Source organism: Coturnix japonica, chromosome 7 (assembly GCF_054131305.1).
Source record: "Coturnix japonica strain WE chromosome 7, WE-NBRP24, whole genome shotgun sequence".
Classification (NCBI taxonomy): Eukaryota; Metazoa; Chordata; class Aves; order Galliformes; family Phasianidae; genus Coturnix; species Coturnix japonica.
In genome coordinates, this window is record NC_140669.1 from 29,078,540 (window position 1) to 29,094,523 (window position 15,984).

The 15,984-nt window shown below is 36.9% G+C and overlaps 1 long non-coding RNA gene across 1 annotated transcript in view; it reads right to left on the reverse strand.

Moving 5' to 3' along the window:
• Positions 1 to 15,984, reverse strand: part of LOC146760140 (uncharacterized) — a 33,482-nt gene that overhangs the window by 1,519 nt on the left and 15,979 nt on the right. The window contains exon 2 of the long non-coding RNA XR_014948117.1: positions 11,121 to 11,200. This is a non-coding gene — a long non-coding RNA (uncharacterized LOC146760140). The remainder of the gene's footprint in view (positions 1 to 11,120; positions 11,201 to 15,984) is intronic.

Consider the following 15,984-nt stretch of genomic DNA (forward strand, 5'->3'; position numbering starts at 1 on the left):
ATTAAAACAGTAGCTCTAAATATCAACTTGGGGATGGTAATAAGTACAGTCATCTTCTATGACCAAGCTTCCCATTCAATCTAATGAATTTATTTGGTTCAAGTAAAGAGTCTGAAACTGTAGAAAAGATATAAATAATAAGATCATGTAAGGATGTCTTTTCATGTGCATTTCAGAAAATAAGATCAAAACCAGCTCATCTGTGTCAAAGATCACCTTTCCACCTCAGGAAACTCTTTTCTCATTGTGCCCTACTTCAGAAAAATCTGACAAATTTACTTCAGAACTCAGACCTATGTATTTCACTTTTGGGGAGCACTGTGAGTCCCTGCAAACTCAAGTTGCTTTGAGTATTTATGCCTAAGGTAATCAAAAGTGAGCAACTAGATGCATTCACTTCAGCATACAAAATATCCTTTCTAGAACACCATATGTTTTTACATGGATTAGCAGTCTTCATTTTTTTAAAGTAGTTCCAGCTGTCATCATTTATGTTCCTTCTCAAGAAGTCTGCTATTTCAGGGTGGTTATGCTTCTCCACAACTATGTCCGATTGAAGGAAATTCACAAACAGCAGACCAAAGAGAGAGAACTACAGTCTGAATATTTTAAAATGACCACAACTATCACAGCACAAATATTCTTACCCCCCCAAAAAAAGCTGGATATTTTCCAGTTTAAAAAGGAAGCAAAGCTCATTCTTTTTGTCCTTTTTTTATTATTATTATGTTTCCATGAATCAGTTCATCTGGTGATTTTCGACTTTTCATTTGTGGCCAACTTTAACTTGTAAATCTCACTTAAAATTTCTTATAGTCCAAAAAGCAGAAATTTAGATGGGTAAACCTGCATGCAAGTGAATCTGAAAAGTACATAGAAAACCTTAACCTCATTCTGGAACTCATTTCACATCATAATTAGTAAAACAGGTAAGCAAACAGATAACAGACAGTAAAAACAATACAGGCCTTCAAAAAGCAAATTAGACAAAGCTAACACAAACAATTTCAGCACTCAAAAAGCTCTGAACTTATTAGTACTGTCAGAAAAATTATTTTTAACCAGGAATAAAAATCAAATTGATCTAGAGATAAAAAAAAAAGATGGTATTTATTCTGCATGCTACTCTTTCTATTTGCCAGCAAGATCTAGACTCTATTAGATGTCCTCTAGAAGCCAAACACTTGTTTCAGGCTTTAACTACAACCTTAGTTGTTTAAGGATAGAATTCTTACTCTTCCTTTTCAACCTGGTAAGCAAGTTACAGTAGTGGGGCAGCCTGTTGGACAGAGCACCTATTAACTCAGAGCTTGACTGCAAGCCCACACTTTCTATTCTACAACAAGATACCAGCAGGCATTGCTACCTTCTGCCTTTCTCACTGGCATACTTGGTTAAAGAGGATTTCTTTGTGTCTTTAGTACAAAGAGCAAATAGCATCAAAAGACTTAACACAACTGATAAAGGCAATTTTAAATACAATTATAAAACTAATTTGAGACATCAAAACCTGCATTCCAAGGGAAATAGTACACAGCTACTAGATAGAAGCCTTTGGATAAAGCACTTTGCACAAAGGCTTGCCACAGTGGAGCTGGAGATTTGTCCTGCAGCAATAAGTGAAGCAGTACTCACTACCTCTTCAACTTCCATATACCATGCGCTCTCTGCTGGATGTACTTCTCTGAGCAAATACCAATTTTGGTACATTAAGGGAACACATTTTCTACCTGTAAGAGAAGGCATCTCTCAACCAAATCCTTAAAAATGCTTCTGTTACCCTCTGTGTCTTTGGAGGTCTGCTTTAATTAGTATATATCGTCCATGAATAATTCATTTCACAGAATCTTTTTGCATTAACGTAGATTAGTTCTCAGTTAGAAAAATAGTCATTTGCATGACAATGTCCTACCATTATTTTCATTGTTATAAGATCTTGTTCCACATGAGAGAAAAAAAAAAAAAAGAAAGAAAGAAAGAAAAGGCAGTGGAGAAACCACTGAAGTTTAACTACAGGTGATCTTTCAAGTCATCACTCCAAGCTGCTTAATGACCAAAACTAATTGTGAGCTGTCCTATTAAGAAAGCTCTTTATGAAATGCTGCATACAGCCATTGAAAGTATGTCTTCCTTGTATCTCTGAAATTCCTACAGAAGGTCACCATAGCAGCTGTGATTAACCACCAATACCTGAGAAGTATAGTGTAGTTTTCTTTTTCTCAAGCTCCCTTCTGAAAACAACCCTTTTCATCTCACCATATATGAATTCATATAATCTTGCTCAGCTTAGGGCAGAAATCATAAACATTCTTGTCTGCAGTGGAGAACAAAATATGCCTGCTTTACCTGAACATATTACAGCATTTGGGAGATGATATTTTATCCGCATCTGAACACAGCCTTGCTCTCCAAGATTATGTATCACTAGTGCTACTAAAATATGAAGAGTTACCAACCTGCAACAAGCACAAGCAATAAAATGAACTCTTCTAGTGCCAATTGTTTCACATGACTTTTTTTGTTTTTTGGGTTTTTTTGCCAGCAATTTCATGTTTAATGTTTCTCATGCTTATTTCCCTTAAGAAAGTAGTAAAAGGATCAGAATATGACACAATAAAATGCAACATAATTTAAGTGGCTCAAAGCACTTTATTTCTAGAATGAGTTTGAAAATCAGCATCTGAAGAGCAGACCAAGAAGACTTCTTGTCTTCTTGAAACTGCTTTTTGCTAGCACCTGGCTAGCAGTAAGATGGGTAAGATGGCTCCAGACAAGTTCTTTTGTCCCAGGCCAGATGATTCAACAGCAACATTCAACTTTTCCAAAGCACAACAAAGACCGCTGCCACATAATGGGATGGGAAGATGCACATCTGCCTATTACAGTGTAAACAGCAAAAATAACTGAGAACTTCAGTTTATGCTAAAAAAATTCACATTACACATTAGAAATATGTGTAATTCTGCTGATAGCACTGTCAAAAATGCAAGGAATACACCAAACCAAACAGATATATAGGGTCATCTTTTCACAATATGCTATTACATATATTCACTCTATGTCACCTACCTCACAAGCACCATTTTGACTTCACAGCTCTTACAATCCCATAAAACCTAAATCAAGTCTAAGATAACAATTCCCATCATTTAGTTAAAATTAAAGGAAGCTCATTTAACTACTTAAAAAAAAAAAAGAGTAGTGAAATTATGAAATTAGACACTTGATAAAGAAACATATGGATTTTAACTTGTAAGCATGTATTTGAAAGCTAAGTCACTCACATAACTCTAATTGTAGGATGACTACACAGGTGAGCTGTTTTCAAAATGATTTTCCAGGGAACAAGTGTCATTTGGTATATAAACCATCACAGCTCACCATCAGAAGATGCCCTAGGTGCTCCAGTGTGCTTTCAGGTGTCTCTCAATTAGGATGAGTAAGTTATAAGCTTGATCTATGCCTATCCATGCCAAATTAGTTCTTAGAAAAAACAAACAGATTTTAAACCATGTTAAATGATACATTTCACAATTACTGTATCTAATTAAAAAACTCCAAGGCCTAACCATCTTCAGAGCATATCATCAGTCCTCAAGTATTCCGTGAACATGCAGCCAAATAAGAACTCTCCATTCACAAAACTCAGAAATTGGCATGGATATACTTGTACTACTAAGAGAAAAACCGTGTCCTTTAGATGTGCCTACAGCTTCAGGAGTCACAAAACTCCACTTCTGCACTGAAGCCCATTGCTGTGCTACTGCTCACTGTACACCCCATGCTTCCCAGAATAATTGTCCTAATCAGTGTCTCGGCCCACATAAGGAATAGAAATCATCCAAATGAGAGCTGACAACCACCCGTGAAGTCATTTGGTGCCACCTACTCCAAAGAACCATAGTGTAAATTTTTCTAGACATATATATGTACATTCCTTATTCACACACTATTTTAATTGCATGAACTTTCTGTTAAGATCATAAGCTACAGCCTGCAATACCTCGAACACATTGAAAAAGGCAACATAAATAGTTGAGCAGTTTTTTTCTTCACTTGCTTACTCTCTCACTATAGCTTAGAGGGCAGTCTTTGTAAGCCCTTGTACAAAATAGCATTTCAGAATGAAAACTCGAATGTATTCTTCCCAATTACTTTCCTGAACACTCTAAAAGTAAACAACTCATTATCACAGATGATCTGTCTGACTGACAGTTTCTTGGTTGGTGAAACAGCAATCTTTAATTTATCAGTTATGATAAAAGAGAAAATAGATTCTACAGTACGCTTTCCATGTAAATTAAAATCTCATTGGTTATTGGAACAGGAGCTCACACATACAAATATCAGAGAAATTCCTTTTGCTCATGTTCCTCCAGGAGTCGCCAAGGGTGTACAAAAATAGGAGTGGCAAATTCCAGAGAAACTTCAAATAGATTACTTAATATTTATCATACGATAATAATGGTAATCCTTCCTTGCGGCCACATAATTTAAAGCTATGTTTGAATACTGAGAAGCGTAAGAGGCAGCCAGCAGGGAACACAAACTATCAGTGGCCTCAATTTTAATGGAAAGTGATTTGGGGACTTATCGCCTCCTACACACACACAGATGAATTCTGACATGAGCTTGAAATGACTTGTTATTTCCTAAGAAAAAACAAAATAAACCATAAAAGCTTTCAGGCATCTCAGGGAGAGACTAAGAGCTCTCTATGTGATCTATAAGTGAAATCCTGTTACTGTGAATGTCAGAAGTCCTACTTATGTCCAGGATGCCCAGATTTCAATATTTACAGTATTTTATCCATTTCACAATGAAATCAGAATACCCACTGAAGTGATATATTTTCCAAAGATAATTGTTTGCTCATGTGTCTTTTGGAGATGGATTGCCTTCTTAAACCTTCAAAACAAAAAACAAGGTAGAGGTTAAGAAACTCATTTTGTCTCTCACAGTCACTTTTAATGGACTGCAGAAGCAATAGCAAAGTTTAAATACTATTAAAGCAAAAAAAAAAATTAGCAGGAAAAGTAAATACACTTTCAGCATCACAGATGTCAGGTATGGAAAATGCATACAACACATGCAACACAAATTATCTGGACAAAGGTTCTTAAATTTTATGCTGTACGTAGCAGATAAAAATGAAAGCTAATCCACATTTTGTTCTAGGATATTCAACATGACAGAAGAGCATTGCCTCATTCAACCCCATGCAAGCTTATTTTCCACCCCCTTAAGACACCTCTTCCAGAGTACAACCCTTTTTCTTCTTACAGAGAACTAAGGTAGAAATATTGTCAGGATTCTTTTTAGGTCCAAGTAGGAAGAAGGGGCTTGTAGACAGCTGTATAGTTTCCTTCCTATTATCCTTGTAGACAGTTTCAAAGAAGCAAAGCAAATGCAGATACAGCATTGGAAAAGAGTTTTAGACTCTGCATTCTAAAGACAGATATTTTGCTTCCTATGTGAGAACATACTATAGTACAAGTACTAGTCTGGATGGAGAGAGAAGAAACATTCCTTGCACTACCTGCAGGCTTCCTGAAGTCAGACCTTCCCCTCTCCACCTTATCTCTCAGACAATGCCAGCTCCATTCAATTATCTCACATTGCAATTGTTTCTTCTAGTCATAGCTACAAGGAGAAACATTTACCTACTTCCTCCCCTGTACTTAAGCTGATACAGTCAAAGTTTCCTCTAGGTCCAGAAGGTGTTCACTTATTGCCTTTAAAATGCATCCATATCAAATCCACAGTCAAGTTCAGAAAGTAATGCTCACAAAACAGAAGAAAAAACAAGTAAAGCAGCATTCAGAAAACTTGATGGCACCAAAACATCCACACAATAATAGAATGAACACAGCTGAAATAGAGAGCTTTCTTAGATGAAAATGAAATACTTGAACCTATACTCACTGTATCATTTGTGCATTTGAGAAACTCTTTCAAGGGCAGATGCTTTATTTTAGAAACAGAACTATTTGCAACTGCAAGAGAAAACTGAGTAAATGAAGTTCTGCAGTTCCCTGAGAGAACGTGCAATTAACAGCCCTTCTCTGAAATAGGAAAGAACACCCAAAGTAACAGGCTAAAGCTATTAAAGTACATAAAAATACAAGAATGAGACTGTCCTCTGATTCATTCTTTGGACACTTATTTGTATTTCAAGGAGGCACATTTTCAACTACTGATAAAGAAAAAAAAAAGAATGTTAATTCCAAAATAGCTAAACATCTACACATTGGAAAGTTTTAGGTGACTTACGATGAACTGAAAACAGAAACCAAAATTAATAGTGACTAACAATGAAATGGTTTTTGGACAGAAATGAGAAGTTCACACAACACAGAGCACATTGGTAGCCCAAGAAGCACATCTTGCCACCATCTCCACTGCTCAGGAACATCTTTTGCCTCACATTAATTTGAGCTGACAAAGGTGAGAGGCTGCAGTAAGAATGGCAAACTTACTTTTCATCCCTCAGAGACTAAACACAGACAGTTTTGGAACTCCACTTTGAAACTGGATAAAAGTCACAGCTGTAATGGTGAAGCTGAGTTATTCTTTCAGTTCACATGGAAAACTGCTTACAGAGTACTAAGTTATTTCAGGAGCTCCTCAGACTGCAACAAAAAGCACGGCGTGTGGGTGTCAACTCAGAAAAAGTCTCTGCTTTCTGCTACAGCTGCTAAGCAGTGATTATGAATTGAGTTAAATGCATTCCTCCAGCAGTGTACGTTTTCTTGCTCACATAATCTGAAACCCTCTGGCTTGCTGTATTATAACGGTGCTTTCCCACTTTCTGCTTTTCAGCCAGAGAAGACAGCATAACTGACAGCATCAGAAACAAACATCCTGAAGGAGTAAAGATGCCCTCCTCCAAGCAGCTCTGTAACCCCAGCCACTGCATAGAAAATGCCTCCTCTGCACCCAAAATACATTCACCATTCCTCTCCTCCATCAACTGGCAGTCCTGTTTGTGACCAGGATACAGCGTTAAGAAGAAAGATATAATCATTAAGGTATTTCTAGTTCATGTTAAACCTTGTTTGTAAACAGAGTTCCCATGGAACTGCATTTGGTAACAGAACGCAAGTATTTTCCCAACTACAAATGCATTTGATAATCACAAAAAAACATACAGAAGTGTGAAGCACATGTGTTTATATTTTATCCCACATGTAAAAATACACCGCATATTAATAACCAAAACAAAATTTGGGTTTTGGATTTCAATTTATTGTTTCTCCCCATATGATCAGTCCCTGACTATATCACTTATTTACCTCACTTTCTGTTTGGCGATACAGTATTAGACCATTCCACTTCTAACAGTGCAACAGCTACACGTCTACAATTACTAAAGGGTTTAGACTGATGGAATACTAAATCATTTCCAAATCACAAAGCCTTTGTGGTATCTTAAATGCTATAGACTGTTCAAATTGCTTCCAAATAAAGCTGTCTATATAATTCCACCAAAAAGATAATCTTGCTTTACATTCTTAACCTAACAGACTACAGCAGAGGACCGGGCAGGCAGAAGCTCTGAATGTGTTTAGAAGGACAGAACCCAAAAGGTTGGAAAAGACCTCCAAGATCTAGTCCAGTTATACACCTCAAGTCAAGTCCCCAATTACTCCATACCCACTTGTACCTCATTCATTGTTCTTGATTCTTTACTGTTTTATTTTACTGTTCACAGTCCAAGATGACTAAATCCCCCTAGTATTCTACAGAGCAATACCACAGATCATAGAATCACAGAATTACCCAGGTTGGAAAAGTCCTCTGAGATTAAGTCCAACCTCAGCCTAACCATAATACCCTAGATCTGTATAGGAACCATTAAGTTCCCCAGTATATTAGCAGAAAATCTGGTTGCTGCTAGCAGAGCAGCAGCATGCAGTATTTCAGCATGGCAATGACCAGAACGACAGCTGAGACCTGGCATAGGGGGAATAAAATGCACAGAACTTCTTCCTTAGTTTCCAATGCATTTGATGTCTTTGGCATAGTAAAAGCAATGCACCACACGGATTTTACCAGGCTGTGACAAAAACCATTTGTTCTGCATTTCTAGAGTATACCTCTGAAAATGCACACGGGGCAAAGTGCCAGGCAACAGAAAAATTAAGACCTCAATCCGAACTAGTTTTCAATGTGTTACATCAGAGGCACATAATTAACAGTTCAACTCCAAGTTCAATCGCTTATACCCAGCATACAAGCAAGGAACTACAGGAAGGTACTAGTACTTCAGAGCTTCTTTCTTCTGATTGCTCTGAGTTTAGTCATCAGCAGTTCTCATGCACTAAGTGGGTAGGTATGGCAAGCCTACAAGAGTTACCATATTCCTGTGAAGAGAAGGGAGCTCCTTTATAAGTTGACATTGTTTGCACAGCATTTCCTCCTGTATCTCCACTTACCAAATACACAATCTTGGAATACCTATATTTCCCCAAAAATATCTATTTTAAATGACATTTTTCCAAGGATGTTGAGCATATGGTTCAACGCACTGTGAAAGCGGAATGCTAAGTACACACAAAGTTACTGGTTCATTAAATTAACCTGAAAATTGTTCATAGACTCCCAGAAAGAAATTCATGTTTTTTGCTTGTAAGTTTATGAAGTACCCACCATGGAAGAACATTTAGTTTCTAATATGTTGTAAAACCATCTCAAATTGTTTTCAAACCAAAACAGAAAGCTCACATTCAACACAGCATGAGATGCTCTTACAACATCACAGAGCTTCAGTCTCAGGGATGTTTTTTTTTTTTAAACTTACTTAAATTGTGTAGAACGATGTCAGCATTTCAGAGCTTAACACACTCTGCTGTACATTTTTTTCCACTGGCAACATTCTCTAAGCCATTTTGTTTTTTAAGGATGTATTTTCACATCTAATGTTCCTAGAAGCAGCAAACAAAGCTGCATTCCTCAGTCATCACACAAACATGCAGAGAGCCATGCAATCCTGTCCCAGTACTTGCAAGTACTCTTGGAAGGTTTCACAGAACAGAAGTAGAAACAGCTCGCTATATACAGCTGTGAAAACCACCGTTATAATACCCAGAGCAATTCCTAAAGGCCTCACAAATGACATACAAGTCATTCAATTAAGGAAATAAGAAAAAAAAGTTTTAGGTAAACATAGAAATTGAGCTTGCTATGTATCACATTTCACAGGACCTCTCAAATATGTCAGAGTGGAAAATAACATCTTCACAGGCTAAGGAGAAATATAACAAAGCTTTTCTTGTTTTCCTCATTTATTGTTTTATTTTAAAGTCAAATTTCTTTATTTTCCCGAACCACTTCCCTTGTCCTTTCTGTTACATATCTTACTAAAGAGTCCAAATATGTGATGAGAAAAACAGCTAACACAAACCACATATATGCACTATGGAAGAACATGAATCCTATAGTCACATCACACTATACTTCAAACACAGGTTTGCTAGAAATCAGATGTCAAGCTGAGGGAATAAAAACAATCAAACTTGGAATTTTTAAAGATAAACTCCAGAATTTTCTGTACTACATAGAATAATGAAAAAAATAACTCACACAAGTCCAACCACGCCACCTTTCTAACAGGCAGGAGGTACAGACACTGTTACTTTTACTGATGCAACAGGTGAGACTCCTTCATCCCTACTAACTTAAAATTACTGTTTCTATGGCTCACATAAGTACCACATTGTACAACCAATACACTAGAGCAAATGGGCTCAAGTGTAGTTACTACCATCATTTTATTACAGAGCCAAGAAGTCACAGAAGAGTATAAGATGTTAAGAAAGCAGAGATTTCAAAGGCTAAAGCAAACCATTTGTGCAATTTAACTGCTTCCAGAATTAATACCAAAACACAACCTTAAATACTGCTCATGTAACATGTCAAATGATGTCTTTATACCTTAGAAAAATGGATATAACAGGTATCCAGACAAAAGCCACATGCACCCTGCATGTAAAAGCAGGCAAGTGGTTCAAACAATTCTATTTAGATTACCAGTTCAAAACCTGATCAACACTTGCAGTTCCAATAATACTGGCTAGTAGTTACAGTTATAGAAAGCTTGTTGTTTTACACCTCTAGCAGAACTAGATAATGAAAATTAGTCTCAGTTCTAATTATGCTCCACAAACAGCCCACATAAATCCTCCCAGACATGAAGGGAACACAACAGCCAATGCCATCATTTGATTTCTCATACTCCCCTTGCCCTCAAGTTTTAATCTACATATTTTTAGTACTCTTTAATTCAAACTAAATATTACTTGTATGAAGGACTTCAGAAATCATAGTTAACGTTTCCCTTAAACTTACATTACTACTTGACAAAAATATGCTCCACAGTCCGATTGAGGTCAAACTTTTGAAACCACTCACTTCCAATTATCTGTTGGTTCACAATGACGATAGCTGAAATCAGAACAGGTATTTTCTGCCATAACATCTGGACTTTTTGGGAGCAACACCACCCCAACTCCTGTAGACTCCTTGAAACTTCAGTATTTGGTTGTTTGTTTTCCCCCATTTCCTGTTGGTTTTCTTGTTGTTGTTTTTTTTTTCTTTTACACAACAACACACATTATCACTTTTCAGAAACACAGATCAACTCCTCTACTTAGCATTCACATTAATGAATCCAGGTAGGCATACACAAGAAGTAACTGCCTTCTCAGGTGTTTTTTAAAAAGAATTTAAATGTAGCAGGGCATAGATTTGGTATTGCAACTATCACTTAATAACAGAACATGTAAAATTCAAGACTGGCTCTGACAGTAAAAAGCATGTGTTTGGTTTTAAGAGCCCTTAACCTTAAGATATTTAACATCAACCATCTTTGAGAACCTGTTTTTTATTAATGGTGCTCCATATCAGCCTCTCTTCCTTTCAATCAATCCATAGAAGTGAAAGAAAAATGCAGCATGTTCAGTAAATACAGGGATGTGCCAGTGCCCCGGATGCAACCTGTGAAGCTATGCACCCTAATTATTTTATTTTTTTTTAATTAAGCATTAATTCTCAAATTTAATTAGAAAACCAAAATTTTAAGAACTAATTAAGAATTAGAAATTTTTCTTGCTACTTACTGCACGTAATCTTCAGAATTAAGTTTCTCAGAAGCAGCCTTTGTCATAAAAACAGTCCTTAATAGTTGATTTGATCAAATCTGTTAAAAAAAACCAATTTTCTCTTAAAACACGTGCAACATACATACATTTTCTCCTCATCCTGTATGATGGTTGTAAAGAAACATCTATACATAGAACAATTTTCAGGGCTTAGATGCATAAAAAGCAATGAATTGCCTGCTTCAGTCAGAAGTTCAGTGGTTTACATTTCATACAATACACCAGCCACTGGAATAGCAAACCCATTCAGCATATTAGACAAGTTACATTTTTACAAGAAATGCCATAATATTTAGTATCTAGTTCTGTCTGACAGGTATTTGCTAGCATCATGGCAGTCCAATCCAGTACCTAAAACTGCAGCCAGAAAAGAAACCTTAAGTGCCATCCCAGGGAGGAAGACAAAACAACTGCCTTGTCTCCTTCCAGGTGAGCAAAGAGAACTGGGCCAGTCTTTTGGTTAGCGAAGCTGTGGCAAAATCCTCAGCTACAATTGGACAGCACACACACACAGACAGGTTTTATAAAAGCTCAGGTGGCTGACACAGGCCAAATGACATCATGCTGTCCAACTGCATTCATACTAAAAACAAAAAGGGAATAGGAAAAAAAAAGACACTCCACATATTATAAACTCTGAGAATGTATTTTAAAACAAAAAGGGCATTCAAAACACAGGTAACACTCCATACCCCGACACATACAAGCAAGCGATAGCCAGAAAGATGCCCATCTGCTAGCTAGCCTCTGACAGTGCTAACCTGACATAAAACTTCACAGTAAGGAAACTGAAATGAACAGCCACACAAATAACCCAGCAAGAAACACAGATTTAGTGGACTTTATTTATGCTAAACAGAATTCCCCCATATGCTTACATCTGGACTGTTGGGAAAAATGTAACAGCAACCCTGTTCTGCAGCCTAATTAAATGGAAATTATTAAGAAAGCCAGGATTGGACAAAACTTATGAGTCACTACAGAGCAATCCAAAGGGATACAGAGGTCCTCCACTCACTAGAACATGGGCTGAAACAGTTGCTGATTTATTCTCAAGGAATCCCAAAAAGAGGCACTCTCAGGGGAGCACGGGACAAGAGACTTGGCCATGACTGCAGCTACAGAAATGACTACAATAAGAAATTCTGGCAAATGTTACTGGCTGCATTAATAAATCAGAAACATTTGAGAAAACTCAAAGGTTTGAATAATCCTTCAAAATACTCAGAAACTTTGGAGATAATAAAAAAGCAAAACATAACTGCAGTGGCAAAACTGGTACCAATCCATGACTACTACATGTATTTATTTATTCATATGCATTCTTTGCAGAGAAACAGTTTTCCATATTTATATAGAGGACTCAAGTGTCATGACAGACTTTTAAAAGGAGCATTCGTAGGTACTCTTGGATATCCTTCTGAATTCAAGTTCTAGCAGGCACTCAGGAAGGAACAGAGGTCATGCTCCATTCCTTGCTACATACAGAAATCACCTGCCCCCCTTCTTTCTCAGAAGGGACTGCTTTCAAGCAAGTGAAAAAGACAGACTTGCAGGACAAAAGGGAAAAGGTAAATTAAGAAAACCAAGCTGGCCTCTGTACCAGAGTTTGTTGGATCAGACTAGACTAGATTAACTGTAAGAACAAACATACATCACATGTATTAATTTTAAATGACTTTTCTTTTTTGAACCCACCTCCAAGACTCTCAATGACTTAAATAGACAATAAGCTAAATCAAAATTAAATGAAAACACAAAAGCTTGGCCAGCCACTTCTCTGCTCTCCCATAATCTAAAAAGGAAACTTGATTTGTTCGACAGGGGTATACCCTCTTTAGCAGTATTCCTGGAAGTCACCATGTTCAGGCTTCTGAGTGACTCATGCATAATTTGTGGTCTTTAAGTCCTTGCAATACAACTCTGTGCAGTCCAGACACATAATGGGAAAAATCACTCTGACATCTCAGCTAATTTAACTCCTAACACACAGTACTGCAAATCACAGAAATTGAAACATATCTGGTTAGGACAAGCAGGACTTTCCTAAAATGACATGAAAAATCATGGTAAGGCGGCATAAACTAGGGACATACAACTTACAGCTGAAGAAGGAGATCGCACTCTGGGTGCTACAAGATGATAACATACAGAAGTCCAGATCAAAAACTTTGTTTTTGAACAAATGGAGCTACCTTTTGTCAGCTGTGATTTCATCAACCTCCTGCCTGTCTCAAACTCACCATCTCATGCACTAGTATCATGCTCAAATGCAGCAACATATGGGTTAACTTCCTATTTTACTATCCCTAAGTAAAAAGAAAAAGAACCACGCTTTGCCTTTGCTTATTTCTTCAAACACCCTTCTGATCTGACTCCAGGTAATTACTCCATCTCATCAATAATTTTATTCAGATGCCTTTCTGATCACTAATTATTCAACTGTTTGATGAAGGTACTCACACAAGCCAAAAAAAGAAGAGGAAGTAAATTATGACAAGACTCCCTAACATCCCACAACTAATAAACTACATTTCACCATTAAAGCAGCTGTGGTATTTTGCAGCCCAAACTGTTTTTGCTTTGTATGTTCACATCTATCACCACCTTTAACCATTTTTAACATCACATGCCTTTTAATTGGGAAAATAATCACCAAACTGTTTAAAATTACTGCACCAGAGGCTGATGAAGAGGAACCCCTGATATATACTGGAAGCCACAGTTGATCCAAGAAGCCAAGCTGGAAAACATGACTAGTGCTGTGGGTAACATCCAAATATCTGTCTTCCCTCCAGAAAGAAGGAAGAAAATCCACACCCTGGAATTTTTTAGAGCTACATACATTGATGCATACTCTCAAAATGTTCACTATTACTCTTTTCTGTCTGCTTTTTAAGTAACCTCACTTGGAGTGCAGACATAGCTCTGCATTTTTGTCTAGAAAGGATGACTAATATGATCCTAGTTGGAAATGTGTAGCTTTGAGTATGCTATTCTGTGTCTTGCATCAACTGTCCCCAAGGAGATGGGAATTATTAATCATTATAGCAGTCTGCCACACAGAAATAGATTCATTTAACAGATGTAGGATTTAAGTAACATTCTCTACTCACAAAGAAATATTTGGAGTAAATGCAGTGAAAAAAAATGAAGTACAAGCACAGAACATTTTAAATGGAAATGTGAGGAAGTGCTGTAAGCAGCCTCCATACTCCTATTTATTTTTTTTTTCCTAGGAAGATACAATGCTGGGCAGCCTTGGGAATAAAGAAAGAAATCTGTCTGCTCAACAAGGAAAAATGAGCAGCACAGAACTCATTAGCCAACACATTTGGAAAGCCAACATGTTGATTAGTCCTTGCACAGAAGAAAAAAACTTAAAAAAAAATAAACACAGCAGCACAGTCACTATCAAGGTATCTTTTTTCTATCTGACTCCCAATGATAATTAGCCTCATGATCTGAGCAATGAGTTGTTCAGTCGCATGAAAGAACAAAGGATTTTTTTATATAGTATTTAGAACTTGGTACAAAACCTATGGAAATAGCTGGAAAGTGTTCCAAGTAGAACAGTATTTGGCTAAGTGCTGTTGAGCTATAGAATGACAAAATAGCTTTTGTACTTCTCATTCTTCCTAAAAGATGTGCAAAAAAAAAAAACCCACAGAAATAAGAGGGGCTTTTTTTTTTTGCAATTCAAAACAACAATCCTTAAATAAAGATGACCTCTTTAAATGACCAAAGTATTACATAATCTCTCTCACAGCATTATTAAAATACCATTCCCATAGCATCAGTTGCTCTTACTACAACCAAGCAGAAAAAGCCTAAATGGAATGTTTCATTCGTAGACCCACTACATAGCAAGAAATACTCTAGCAAGTAGTAATTTTTAAGAATAATATATTATCATGTATTTTGTGGTGCTTTTTGCCTTCAACATAATTCCAAAATAGGCCAGTAATCCCATTTTTAAACCAAATTATTACAGCTGTAACATTCTACAACACTGCTATCAGAATATGTCTGCATGGCAGATGACTTTACTTTTACTGAGGGGTTTAAAAATACCAGTCCAGGATTACGTCATCACAGCTTCATGGTAAGAATAGGAAGTAGAAGTGTGTGCCAGACACAGATGAGAGACTACAAATGATGGAACTACAAGGGCATAAGCAGAGAGTCTAATGAGCAATCTGAAGTCAGAGCTAATCCACTGGCCAAAAATTGAGTTTTTGTGTTAGTTCAGGGTAAAGAGGAGTTAGAAGGACAGCCAGTCAGTCATTTTTTTATACTTAGCTATGATTAGGGTTAAAATGGGCTCCAAGGAAGACAGGGAACTCACTGCACAAAGAAGATATGATTCCAGTAATAATTCTAAACATAAAGCTTAAAGCTCCTTGCAATATTTTTGTAGTTAATAAAACTCGGTTGAAACAAAGCTCACTTGAATGGAACTGAACTAGGATTTAACAGAAAAATGAGTAGTTAAAAGACTTTCTAGTTTTAGGTAAGTAGAAGGCACCAAACATGAACAGGGTAAAAGCCAGCTTGTATGCATTTAACGCATAGAAAACAGCAGGTTCTCCAGGACTATCTCTGAAATGGAAGGTGGTGGAGTCACAGAGCCTCCTGGAGGTGTTCAATGAAGACAAATGTTGTACTGAAGTACATGGTTTAGCGGGAATATTGATGCTAGGTGGACAGATGAACTTGATGACCATAGAGGTCTTTGCCATCATTGTTGATTCTATGATTCTGTGAATATAAATGGTAAAGTTGTTTGCATGATAATCTTCCTATTTCCAGTCTTAGAGAA